The sequence below is a fragment of the Oenanthe melanoleuca genome, chromosome 9, assembly GCF_029582105.1.
Source record: "Oenanthe melanoleuca isolate GR-GAL-2019-014 chromosome 9, OMel1.0, whole genome shotgun sequence".
NCBI classification, from domain to species: domain Eukaryota; kingdom Metazoa; phylum Chordata; class Aves; order Passeriformes; family Muscicapidae; genus Oenanthe; species Oenanthe melanoleuca.
Window position 1 is genome coordinate 17,209,167 of NC_079343.1, and position 13,421 is coordinate 17,222,587.

The following is a 13,421-nucleotide window of genomic DNA, read 5'->3' on the forward strand; positions in this document are numbered from 1 at the left end:
AGCGAGTGAGAGAAGCAAAATAAATGGGAATTATGTTTGATCCTAATGCCCAGGAAATGTGGAGATTGCTTTTCAACAGCTGACCATTGATGGGTGATGAGAGAGTGAGAGTACCAGCCAAAACTAGCAAAATTCACTGGGGATGGGATGGGATGGGATGGGATGGGATGGGATAATGGGATGGGATAATGGGATGGGATGGGATGGGATGGGATGGGATGGGATGGGATGGGATGGGATGGGATGGGATAATGGGATGGGATAATGGGATGGGATGCAGCAGATAGCTCCAACCCTCAGCCTGTGCCTCCATATGACTGACAAATATCTGCTCTGCAGCTCATTTTAGGGTGAAAACACCTGTCATCTCCATTATATCCTGGTTTGGTGGTGTTCAAAGCACTTGGATAAAATTTTCAGAAGTTACCAAGTGACTTAAAACCTACAAGTATCAGTGAGCTGCCTCCCAGCCAGCTCCTGAGACACCCACACAGCAGTTGCTGCTCACCACAGGCAACTCCCACACTGGGTTTGGGATTGGGGTCGCTTGCACAGAGCCTAGGACCCAAACAAGGCAGGTGCAAGAAAAGCTATCTAGAGCTAATTAGCAGCAAAATTTAAAAGGAGAGGTGTTTAGGGGGCTCCCCCTTTCAGCGGGGGTGGTGGACTGGCAGCTCCCCTTGTGAGGATCAGAAGCCCAGCAGTGCTGTTGCAGGTAGGTAGTTATGCTGCATTTTTTGAGTGAAAATTACTAGTTACGGCTCTATTTTCTTTTTAAAACACAGCAAGAGGAAGAATTTGCAGTTTTATTGCCTTTTATGTAACCCTCCACAGGTAGAGCGGCTGAAAAATGGAAGATTTCCTTTGTTTGCACGTGTTGTGAGTGGTTCTGAATTGCACCTTTGAGCATGTGGCTTTGGCTGCAGAGGAAAATGAGGAGAGTCTGTCCTCTCTGAGGAGACACCCAAGCTGTGTGGCAGGGAGTGCAAACTCATGGGCTTGTGCAGAGAGCACACAGGAGAGCTGCAAAGCTCAAAAGGAAGGGGAGTTGTTGTATTCCCTACCCTATTTTTAGCTAATACTGTTATAATGCAAAATGTTTGCTACAGACGTGAGAGTGGTTTTAGAAACAGTAAAACACAGAATTACAAAATTATGAGGAATGGGGATTAGGGCTCTAATGAGAGGATTTTGCTGACTTTTCTGTGCTGTTTCTTGACCTCGACATGACATTTGTCTTTTCTTTATCATTAATATGTGTCTTCTTGGCAACTGATGATAAAATATTATGGCTTTTTTTTTTTTTTTTTTTTTTTTAATGAAACAGAGGAGAAAGTATTTCTTTCTGCTTATAGCTAAGGGAGCAGAGCTATAAGGGAGAAGCTGGTTTTCTCTCCCACAGCAATGTGGGTATCCTGAGACAGCTGAGGCTCTGTAGAGCAGGTGCCATTACTCTTAATCTCTCTGTGGGTCTGCCACTATTACTAGGCAGAATTCTAGCTCGGAGTTTATATTCCACTCAGATGTTGTGATAGCACTTACTTTGAGAAGAAGTGAGGTAAGGGAATGGACCAGCTCAGTCCAAGCTAAGCCTGTTCCAAGGCACCCACATTCCTGGCTGGAGGAACGCGACGTTTTCAGCGTGGTTCCGATGACAAGGAATCCTTTTCTCCACTCAGAGGGTGGAAAGGTGCCAAGAGCAGCCCCATTATTTGGCAGGCAGGAGGTAACCTTACAGTAAACAGCTGTCAACCTTGCAGTCTGGCTGAATTTTAATAGCTCAGAGACTAAAGAGAGTTACGATTTTGTCTGACCCCACGGGGTCTGGGCTGAATTACTCTGGGCTGCACTGGAGCTATCACATTAGGGTCAGGTGACTTGTCCATATAAATTCCTCAAACGTGCCATTAAAATGTCACTTCTTAACTTAGCCAGAGCTATAAAGCACTTCAGCACAGTTTAAATCTCTGATCTCGTATAAAACGATCAAAACAGAATAAAAAGAATATTGTGTGGCTGGAGGCACTGTCACTTTTAGCCATGTGCAGGTGGGTGCCATTGCTCCTGATCTTTTTTGGTTACTCTTGTTCTGCATGGAACACAATGAATCTTAGTTCAGGTAAAATAATGTATCATTTACTAGAAAGCCTAAAGAATTTGGCTTTCTAACTTAACTCCAGTGTGTCAATCCCTTTTCTCATTCTTGGATGTTCATTAAAATATAAGAAGGATTCCCAGGCACACAAAATATGGACAGCTACTTGAAAAAAAATCTCTCAATTTTAAGAGAAATACTCATGGTGAATATTAGCACTCTCAGAATATTGACAGAGGTTGGAAAGCAGAAAGGACCTTTAATACTGGAAAGCAGAAAATAACTTTTTATCAGGCCAGTGGCAATCACAGCCTGAAAAAGGGGGGAAAAAAAATCCCCAAACACTCCATTTGGAGCAGATTGTGCTGAAGCAATGATTTATGACCATTTCTTATGCATAAAGAAAGAACATTTAAGTCTGTACTGTAATTCTGCAGTTAGGCAAGTACCTTCAGTTGCTGCTGTGGAGCAGCACATGAACTCACCTGTCAGTGACAGCAGACAATTAAAGCAGTAATTTAATTGGGGATTGTGGAGCAAAGAGTGCTGGGAGGAATATTGATACCTTAATAAAGGCTCAGGCTGTGGTAATGGCTCCTGGTGGTAATGTGCAGGATGATGAACTAGGGTTTTGATTTGAGGAAAGTTATACAGAGATGCAGAATGGGTGAAAAAGTACAAATTGCAGTGACTGGCTATGTGTGGTGTCAGAATCAGGCTTGTCTGCCTGCATCTGGTCTCATGAACACACACCTGCATGGTATTGCTGCTTTTCTTCCAGTTTGGAGTGAGGCTGTGCATTTTCTAACAGTGCACCAAAGCACTGTCTGTCACAGGAGGTGAGGGCAGATATACTCTCCTCTACTTATGTTTTAAGGTCTAATCTTTATATTATTCTGATACTCCTGCTCCATAGGAGTCAAAAATCCTGCAGCATTTCTCAAAAAAAAATTATCCTGCAGTGCTGATGAGTGCTTCTTCAAAATGGATGCTGTTTGGAAGATAAACTTGTGCCCTGCAGAGAAGATAAAATGTAGATTTATTGAAGCAAACAACAACAAAAAGCTTTATATTGCATTTTGAGTCCTTTTTATATTTTAGGGTCTATAAAATCAGGATCCTTGCCCTTTATATAGCAAGTCAAGCAGGAAAAAACACTGAAAGTTTTCTTGATCACCCATCTTTTATGTTCCCTATAATCAAGCATATTCCAAATTTGTGTGTCTTGAAGAGAAATATCATATTTCTTCAGTAAAAACAAGGCAGAGATATAAAATTCCTCCTAGTGCCTTATCAGTAGTTTTCTTTCTATATCAGCGTAAGCTCATTTTCTCAATACCTCACCAAAGTCATGGAGGCACCTTCAGCACCCCAAGTTTATTTCCAGAGACTTGGACCTCTTCCCTTAGGACTGGATTTATTGTCTCTGAAAAATGCAGGTAAAGCAGGCTTTATGCAGAAGAAAGTGGCAAAGCAGGAGGATTGGGAAGAGGTACCCATGGAAAATGCAGAACAGCTCCTATAGCCAGTCCTCATCCACTGGCTGAAAGCAGCATTCCCATATATTAAAACACAGCACTCCTACTTTCAAGAAATTACTTACACTTCATGTGTCCTTGTTCCTTTCCCAGCTGGATGCAAATTCCTCCTGTGCTGCCCTGTGTGGTGAACCTCAGTGCTGTGTGGGGTTTGTTCTGTTAAACTGGGTGTGATAAATCACAGCCAAAGCACGACACTGAGCACTCCAGCCTTAGTTGGAAGTTCAAATATTGAGATCTTAGCTTACTTATTGCCATGGCAATCACCATTAAAATTATTTTTAGCTTATATTAAAGGTAGAAAAAAAAAAAGGAAAAATCAAAAAGCATTTGAAATGTGAAGTACAAAGACTTTAATTTAAAAAAAAACATTCTGTATCCTGTATCTCTTCAGTGAGGGGATCTTTTATAAGGGAGCCCTGGGTCTGACAATTTTGGATGATTAAATTTTATATGAAGTGTCTTCTTGGGGACAAGAAAAAAAAAAGTGCAGCTAGGCTGGAGCTGCTGCTGGTCATGGTCTGATCTTGTTTTTATGAAACAACTGATCATAGCCTGAGCATGATGCAATATCTCTGCCTTGGATAACTCTGGTGGCCGCTTGCTGCCTCCTCCTATCTTTCAAATACAGAATTTAGCAGTAGGTATTTTAATGCACCAAAGTGATGTGGTTAAGTTAAAAGTTCTTTTTTAGAGAGGTCTAACAATATTTGTCAATGCTTTGCTTCTGGGCATTTCACTTTCTCATTCCAAGTTCACAAAAGATGGCACTCCCCAAAAGTATTGCATAATAATTTATTTCAAAATAGAAAAGTAATTAAAAAATCTGCATTCATTGTTACAGTGTCTGTAAAATGTACTGTCTAAAAGGCATGATAAAAGAGAACTCTCTTGTTAGGGATGTCATAGGGGATAGAGAATGGATACAGGTAATTACTATTTCAAATGTCTAATGACCTTTTCACAAAAGCACAATGAACTTCTATCATGCTCTGTTGCTCTTGGTAGAATATGTGATCTTCATGCATACAGATGCACAAAAAAAGTCCTTGATTTCCTCACAGAGCAATATAATTCAAGAACTTGCACTGTAGTTCCTATTTTTTCCCAGATGTTGGAGTGGGATGTTTGAGAAATAAATGCCTGAAGTCTGTATTGCTCAGACTGTGGACAGAATTTGCAATGCCTGGTGTTTCTACATCATCTGTGGTGAAACACAGTGAGAATTGATGGATGCCAGCACAAGCTGTAAAGCAGACATAGGTGGTAGAGGCAGAACAACAGGGACATTTGCACCAATGCAATTCTCTGCTCTTACAGGAGACAAAAGACAGTGACAGGTGCAGCATTTGCCAAATTGAATTGTTTGTAGTGTGGCAGCCAGGAATATACCTCAGTTTGCTCAACAATAAAAAGTGTTTAAATAAAAAAAAAAGCTGCATTCAAAAGGAGATCAAAAATACCTAATTACCATTCAAACAATAACTACAATGCAGAAATGTTTCATTATAAAACGAACAATAAAACTTCTGTGGTTTGTGTTTAGGGACAACCTGGAAAATTAAGAGTTCTGAGACAGAAAAATCAAACATATTGAAGGCTTTTGTGCTCCAATTCTAGGGGAAATGACAGTGCCTATTGTTGCTGTCTGTGTTGTGAAGATGTGAGTGATGATTAGGAGGCAGCGGTCCCTGCCAAATAATATTGGAGCACTTTTTTATACAGAAGTATCAGAACTATTCAGATGATTCTGATCACACCATTTCTCATTGCTTTCAAGTCTGGGCTAAGTGGAAAATAGAAAGGTGGAGTCAAAATATCCTGTCAGAAAAGAGCACTTTTACTTTCTGCTTACATTAATCACAATATATGGAGGCTCAACAGCTTGACCATGACTCAGGTGTGTGGGAGAATTGGGTAGAATCACAGAAGATTTGTAAGTGGTTCCTTCATTCTGGCTGGTGCTATATCCATGCTGGAATACACTGAACACTATAATGCTTTTCATTTAAAAAAACTTCTCTGTCATAGTTCAGTCTTAGAAAAGAGTGGGGGGGAAATGGATTTCTCACCTACTCACAGGGAAATTTTGCTCATTAGCCTTTGATTATAGCACTGTGCAATGAGAACAAAAAAAGCCTCAATGTAAGCCATTTTTTTTTTTTTTTGCAAATGAAGAAGGACATAATTTCCTGTTTTATATGCATGGTGCCAAATTTGAACCACTTTCAGTATTTATATTGAGACTGGGAAGGCAAAAGGTGTCCTGGCTGAATGACTGCACTTCAACCTTCTGTGTTGGAGAACTGTTCTATAAAGGTGGTAATTTCTGGACAAAAGGATTAATTGAGTTAATAACCTGAACAGTGAGGTAAAGAGTAATTTACAGTCATAGGTAGTGTGAAAGCTCTGTTGTTTCTTTAATTGTGGTATTGACTGACATTGCACTGCTATAAATTGTCCTGCAAGAATGCATGTACACAAGCTTGAAAGTTTAGTCTGTTGTGATTGAGACAAAAAAATGACCTGGTTTTCAGAACTTCACTGGTCTGTAAAGTATCTAAAACATTTTCCAGTAATGAGAAAGATGGTGTGATTTGACACACATTTTAAAAAAAGAATATTGAAGTTATACTTCCATTTAATTGAGCCATTAATCCTAGAAAATTGGCTCCCACATGTAACCTGAAACCATACCACATTCTTTTACTTATTTTCTGATATCACCAACTGAACATATATCACAGAAAATAAATCTGCTTTCTTGTTCAAAGTATGAGCAATTTCAAGAGAAAACACCAACTTGAAGAGAAACCTGAAGGAAAAAACCGAAAAAACAGTAACTGCAACAGATAAATAAAATACCTGCCTCTAACTAATAAACTGGGAACCTGAGTACAGTGTTTGACAATAATATAGGAACTATAATTTGGCTCACAAACCTCTCAAGAAGCAGTAAAAACTGGTATGTGTTTTCTCTAGGAGATGCTGGGTATGTTGTTGACCTCATCATTCTAAAATGTTTCTTCTGTGGATATTCAGAGCACACAGCACTTCATCTGAAATCCCTTGTTCTGATTGCTGGAGTGTTACACAGCTATTTTCTTGTACAATTGAAGCTATGCAGGAACCAAAGCACAGATCCCAAGCATGAAGAGGTAAAGGGTCCTGGGGAAACAGACAATAAAATGTGCACTGCAAAGACTGAGGCAGTGAAAAGTGGTCTGTTTGTCCTTCTGCTAATGCTCCCCAGGCCATCTGTAAGTGGCCTTTATGCACCACCTGTCATTTAGGCAATGCTTAGTTCACTAATTAGTAGGATAGTCACCAGACCATGCTGCTGGACAGGCATTTTCTGTTAATGCTTGGCTGCAAAGAACACAGAGTTCTTGGGCTTCCAATTGCAAGGCAATTCTTTACAGAATGTCAAGTGCTAGAAGCTTTTCTCATAAAACCAGGTACAGAGGGCTCAGACACTGACAAGCCAATCATCCCAATGAATTTTAGGGCTGAGGGCTGGAGGTTTTGGTGTTCTGAGCAGTTTCAGTTTGCAGCTTTAGGGATGCTGCCAGTGGGCAGCGTGGTGCAGCTGCACCCCAGGGTTATCAGGCTGGAAAGTTTGTGGTGATGCTGGAAACAAAATTGGTTCTTTCATTGCATTCTAATGACCTACATAATTTTGCTTGGCACATGGCTTACCTTGGATCCACCCAGTTGTTCCTGATCTTGGCCAAATCTCAGTTATTTTCTTTGTCTGCTATGACTTTGATTCTCCTTTATCATTTCTCACTGGCAAAGGATGGATTTCTTTCCTGCTCATTTAATGCTAGGTAAGGAAAGGTGTTCAGGCATCTAAATTTGAAGAGAGATTGAGTATGTTTACAATTCTGGCACCTAGTTTTTCTCTCATAAACCAGAAAAATTTCCTTTCTTTTGGTGAAATTACATCTGCCTTTCAGGAAGAGACACCTGCATTGATATAACAGTTAGTTAAGGTCATTTAAACCACATTAAAATATATGTGCTTTTACTGATTTTGTGTGCTGTGAATTGCCCTAGGGTTTCAGGACTGACTCTTTAGCTGATGGACATCTGGGAAATTTCCTGTACCTTTCAAAGAAGCCATGTCAATTTATATTAGCAGGAGATTTGGTCTTTAATTATTTTCATAATGGAATATCAACTCTGAATACAAAGGTCCACAAATACCTTTAGCAGGTGGGGGCAGGGTGTCCAAAGATGTTTGAGTTGTCCTTTCCTGTCTACATCTCTTTGTGCAGAAGTATTTCACTAAGTATTTCTCTAAATGTGCATGGAAAATTTGAGCAGCAGATAGAATCTATAGTGGAAAGACAGTTGTGTATTTTCATGCAGAATTGATGACTAGTTATGGGAGGCAGAATTACCAACTCTAGAGAACACAGATGTTAACTGGCATAATGCCCTCTTGATGCAAATAAATACATTAGATGCTATAAAAGATTTTAAAACAGGAGAGCTCATCTTGGCAGGAGATATATTTGCTGGATTTGTGCTATTCATTTTGTTTTATAGAATTGCTGTGGATTTGGAATAGACTATTTGAGGAACTTCTAAATGCACCAGTGGAACGAGACTTTAAATTAATTTTATTTCTGATGTTTTGTAAAGGGAAAAAACATGCTTTATTTGTGCGTAGACACTTCACCTCCCCTAGTACCCCAAAGTGTCTGAGCTACATGCCTGGTAAACTAAGCAGAGTGATGAAAGGCTGGACAACTGTTCCAACATGCAGGGTTGTTGGTGTGTCTGGAGCCCTGCAGAAGGGAGTGCTCCCTTCCTCTTCAGAAGCTGGGCTATTTGCATTCTTCCTACATCATTAATATTCCTTATCAGCAAAATATCACTGTTATCCCCACCAAATTTTTACCACCTGTCATTCAAACACTTGTTTTGGTTCTCATGTGATTATTTGAATTTCTTCCAAGTAAGACCTGGCAGAATATAATGTGACCCATCTCCTCCTAGAGCTCGTTTCTTAATGACAAAAATAAAGGAGATTTTTTGTAAGTCCATCTTTTTATTCTTTTGTAAGCTGTGGAATGTGGGCATCTATTTAGGGCAACAGAATTGAAGGTCAAAAATCTGGTTACAACTGTGGGGAAGTATTGCCAGGATAGTTTAAGGTAATTTCTATACATGCTGTTTGCAGTGGATTTGTTATGTATTATTTTTGTGAGGACAGTGAAAAGGACCCACCTCAACTGCCCACTTCTGTACCAGGGGATGAGAGCAAGCCCAGAGAGAGAACTGGAGGAGGTGGCCACTGGTTTGATTTGTGACAGCATTTCCTCTCTTTGAGTCCTTCCTTTCATTGGGATGAGCAGAGCAAAAGGCAGCAGGGCTTTCCCCTCTCTCCTAAGTGGCTGCCACACTCCATAGCAGCTGCTGTTACATCTTGCAGTAATTTTTTTTCCAGGACAGGTCCCTTTTAACTTCCTGATCTCATTTTTCATTTTTCAAGCGTTTTGAAGCATTTTGCCACCTCCTATTGTCCCTCCTGTTTTCCCTGATGTTGGTGGTTTTTTTCTTTTTGTTCCATGCTGTTGTTTCATGAAGCCTTTTTCTCCTAATTGTCTGTCTCCAATACCTGCTACTGTGAGTTCCCTTTACTACTGTCTGTATTTCTGTGTCACATCAATCCTGCAATGTGACAGATGCAAATCTGTGTGAAATAACCTGTGCATGATGCATGCAACCTGAAAATAAACATTTATTTCAGTGTCAGGTGCGTCATACCTGCAAATAACCTCATTTATCTAGACACATTTATTTTAATGCTTATTGTATAAATACCACTATCTCAGCATACTCTACAATACCATCTGCCACTTGCTCTTCTATTATGCATAATTTAATATAGTCCTACAGTACTCCAAGTTTTTATGTTGCTGGGTTCATGCATAGCTACAGTCTTTGACAAGAATACAAGTGTGGTGTGAAGATTACAGAAAATATTACACTGAGGTTTAAGTGGTGCTTTTGGGCTCAAGGATGCTAATTCAGACCAGGTATCTGACACCTGCAGTTGCACAATGTGAATTGGTGCAGTATTTTTCCATACTTGTTTTGAATCTTCTCAGCATCTTAAATAACCAAAGGTAAAATTGACAGAATTGTATGATAAGAAATACAGGTATATTCCACTCACTGACTTTCCAGTTCTCCCCAGGCTAGACAACTCAATTCATGTGTTCAGATGAATTAACCTATAACTTCCTGGATTGCTGGAGTGTTTCTGTGGACCATTATCACTGACAGGGCACTGAAATGGTTGTATTTGTTCCTGTTATTAATGCTTGGCTCTTGAAGAAGCCAATATACACAGCAAGGAGATACAGCAAGTCCTGCAGCAAGCTGTCATTAACCAGCATTAGTTTCTCCTGCTACCACAACTTGGTTTAACTTTTGAAGCCTAAGGTTACTTGCACCTTTGTTTCACATTCCAGGACATGCTCAGGCATTTCCATTAACTCCAGATTTTTCATAACATAGTTATACTATATTAACACTCTGAATAATAAAAATTTACAACAGCTAAAGCTTGGTGATTGTTTTTATGGAAAGCATCTTCCAAATCTGACCTGATATTATGACTTGTTTTGGTTGTTGCATGCCCTTCCTCTGGCACATCACTGCTCTTCCAGAAGTTCTAAAATGTTAGCAGCTGGGGATGGGATGTCAGGTAGTTCCTGTGGTGTAAAAATAAGCTAAATCTAGCAACAGGACAGGAGGACATAGACCTAAGCTGTGTCAGGAGAGGTTCAGGTTGGACATTAGGGAAGATTTCTTCATGGAAAGGGTTGTTGAGTGTTGGAAAGGGCTGTCCAGGGAGGTGGAGTCACCGTTCCTGGAGGTGCTCACAAAACATCTGGGTGTGGCACTTAGAGCCACAGTTTTGTGGATAAGGTGGTGATAGTCAAAGGTTGGACTTTATCTTGGAGGTCTTTTCCAACCTTAATGATTCTGTGATTCTAAATTAAATCAGCTCCTGCTGACTGGAATACCTCTAACTTCTTTTCATCCCATTTTACCTCTCCATCGGTTGTGGTGTTGTGTTCCAAGGCCAGAGCTAAAATTCAAGAGCTTCACTGAGGACAGGACTGCCATGAGCTGCCACTGAGCACAGAGCCCTCCCAGGAAATCCCACCCAGAGCTCACCAGCTGGCTCTTCCTGACTGGGCTTTTCAGCTCAGCTTTGGCTTGTGCTCAGCCAACCTCCATCAATTCTGAAGCACTTTGTGCTTGATCACTGGTAATTTTTCATGTTTAAAATAAAGCAGCTCTCATTGCCCCCATTTTGCAATCAAAAAAAGTGATTTTTAGAGGAATATGAGAACACTTGTGCTTTTTTTTGTCAGTATTACAATGAACTTTATTGTTGAAGCAGTGGCCAAGGTCTGCTTCTGTTTTTGATACAGAAAGGTTTGATTGAATAAAGAAAACCCCACAGTGTGTGGGGAGTAAGACTTCAGAATTCCTATCCTCATTGACCTCAGTAGAGCTTTTCAAGACTCCATTAGTAAGTATGAGTCTGAGAAATGTGTTAGCAAATTCAGTGCCAGCTAAGCAGTGGGTAGGTTTGGCTGATCTTAGAGCCCTGATCTTATTAGAGAGAAGCTGTATATATTGAGCAGATTTTTCAGCCCAGAGTGTGAAAACTCTGGATATTAAGGTGCTCAGTTGTGAATTACACTTGGCTCTGCTGCTGCTGTCCTGAACAATTTCTTTTTCCTTTTTTTTTGTGATCCAGAGCCCCATGTTGCTTTTCATCTCAGCTCTATAGTGAATTTTAATGTGGAGAATGCATAGAAAGAAAAGGTGGTACCAATATGCAAAATTGAATTATGGTATGTCTACAGTGGCTGGATTCAGTATTTTAGCACAGCTGTTGAACTGGGTTATTTCTTGAGGAGCATGATATGGAACAGAACAAACATCAGCTTAACTGGAACAATATTCATATAAATGTAGATAGTGCAAAGTAGTGCCATGGTTGCTACCATAGATGCTGAACTCCTCTTTCCCCCTCTATATCTAAGTGTGATTTTTGGACATGTTGCATAGTTTTTCAACTGAAATAAGAAAATACCATGCTTTTGTATACTTAACTACAAGTTAGAATCTTCTAAGGCTCAAAATTACTCTGTGCAATATTGATGAAAACTGTTTAAGTGAAACTGCACAAAGCATTGTAACTATAATGAAGAATCAGAAATTATACAGAAACGTAAAAAGAATGGCAAACTGATGTTCCTTATTATTTTATCACTTTCTTTTTCTTTCTAAATTTTGCACTTGAAGTTAAATTGAGTCTACTCCCAAAAGGCAAAACACAAAGATTATATGCACAAGGAACGTTAATGGACTGTGCTGGAGTGTCCTTTTATGAGTCTGTATCTCTCACTGAATGCTTGTATCACCTATTCATGATCATCAAATTTCTCAAAGTACAGAAGAAGAGAAAACTAAAGCAAGATTTCCCATGTATTTGTGTTTTGTTTGAACTGATGCCACAATATCCCTGCTCTCATTTTCAAGGGAGTGTTAAGTAGACACTTGTATTTATATTGTGACTTCATGTTAAATGACTCAGGCAGAGGAGATGGGCTAAGGCATTTAACACCGTGTTTCTGATGGTCTTTCAGGTGGCAGAGGAGGTGTGACTGCTGTGCATTACAGAAGTCACACTCACAAGTTTTGCATAGTCAAGGGCAGGATCTCTCTGAATTTTTAAAAAATGTTAAGTATTTAACAATCTCAAAAAAATGGAATTTACTCTGGCTTTGATAATTGATTTAATTGGTGGTTGCAGCCTGTTTTCTACAGGAAAAATTAATCTCATTTTACTTAAAATAGAAAGAAATTTGTTCTTCTCCTGCTTTTTTTGATGGGGCGCTTGACTACTGCATACCCCTTATGGGAGAATATTTTGCTAAAGTTCTATTTTTATCTCCTGTTTGTTTATTTTTAATTACTACTTCAATACCCTGGGATTCACCATCGATCTTCATCTGCCTACCCAATTATCCCTAGCTTGCTGAAGGGTTTGTTTACTTTTTAAGTTATATGAGTTATATGTGCTCTGTTAAGGTTATTTGTGTGTGTGTCTAAGTATTGGTAACAGGAAGATTCTGATTTACAAGGAGGAAAGATGAATTGATATTACTGGTGTTATGAGGGTGTAACTCAAAGAGAAGATGTCTGAATGCTGTTGCTGTCTTGGGGTGATTTTCTTTCTAACAGCCTCCTGGGGAAATGCACATCATGGAGTGAGATATTCCTGCCCCAAGGTTACCTAGGGAACACTGTAACATAAGATGTGGGAGGTTAATGCCTTTAAGAGTGTTTTAAATGCACTGAAGTTCTTTGCACAGCAACTCCCACTAGCTTGAGAAGTATTTCATAAATTTATGAAAATGAATCTGCAACTTCACAGGAAGAGACAGTTCTTACTTCTCACAGTACTGGAGGGTCTCCTCTGTGTAGGTTTTGCATTATCACTTAAAAATGAATTCCACCATTTTGTTTTAACTTAATGAAGTCTTATCTTTGATCAGTAGATCAGTGTAATTCAGCTGATATAACCTAAGGTTCTGTCCCCAAATTAATTTCTCTCCATCTGCAAAGAAATTACTTTTCCTGTAGAAGCAAATAGGGAAAGCATTTCCCATCCCAGTTAAGGCAATATTGGCAGCAAAACTCTGTACTTTTGTTCAACTCTGAATATAGCTGATATATTTCTTCCT

At 39.5% G+C, this 13,421-nt stretch overlaps 1 protein-coding gene across 1 annotated transcript in view; it reads left to right on the plus strand.

The window, feature by feature from the left end:
* The first annotated feature begins 533 nt into the window (after positions 1-533).
* NLGN1 (neuroligin 1) overlaps positions 534-13,421 on the plus strand; it is a 415,320-nt gene continuing 402,432 nt past the window's right edge. The window contains exon 1 of the mRNA XM_056499192.1: positions 534-715. The gene's annotated coding sequence lies outside the window, so the exon portion shown is untranslated. The remainder of the gene's footprint in view (positions 716-13,421) is intronic.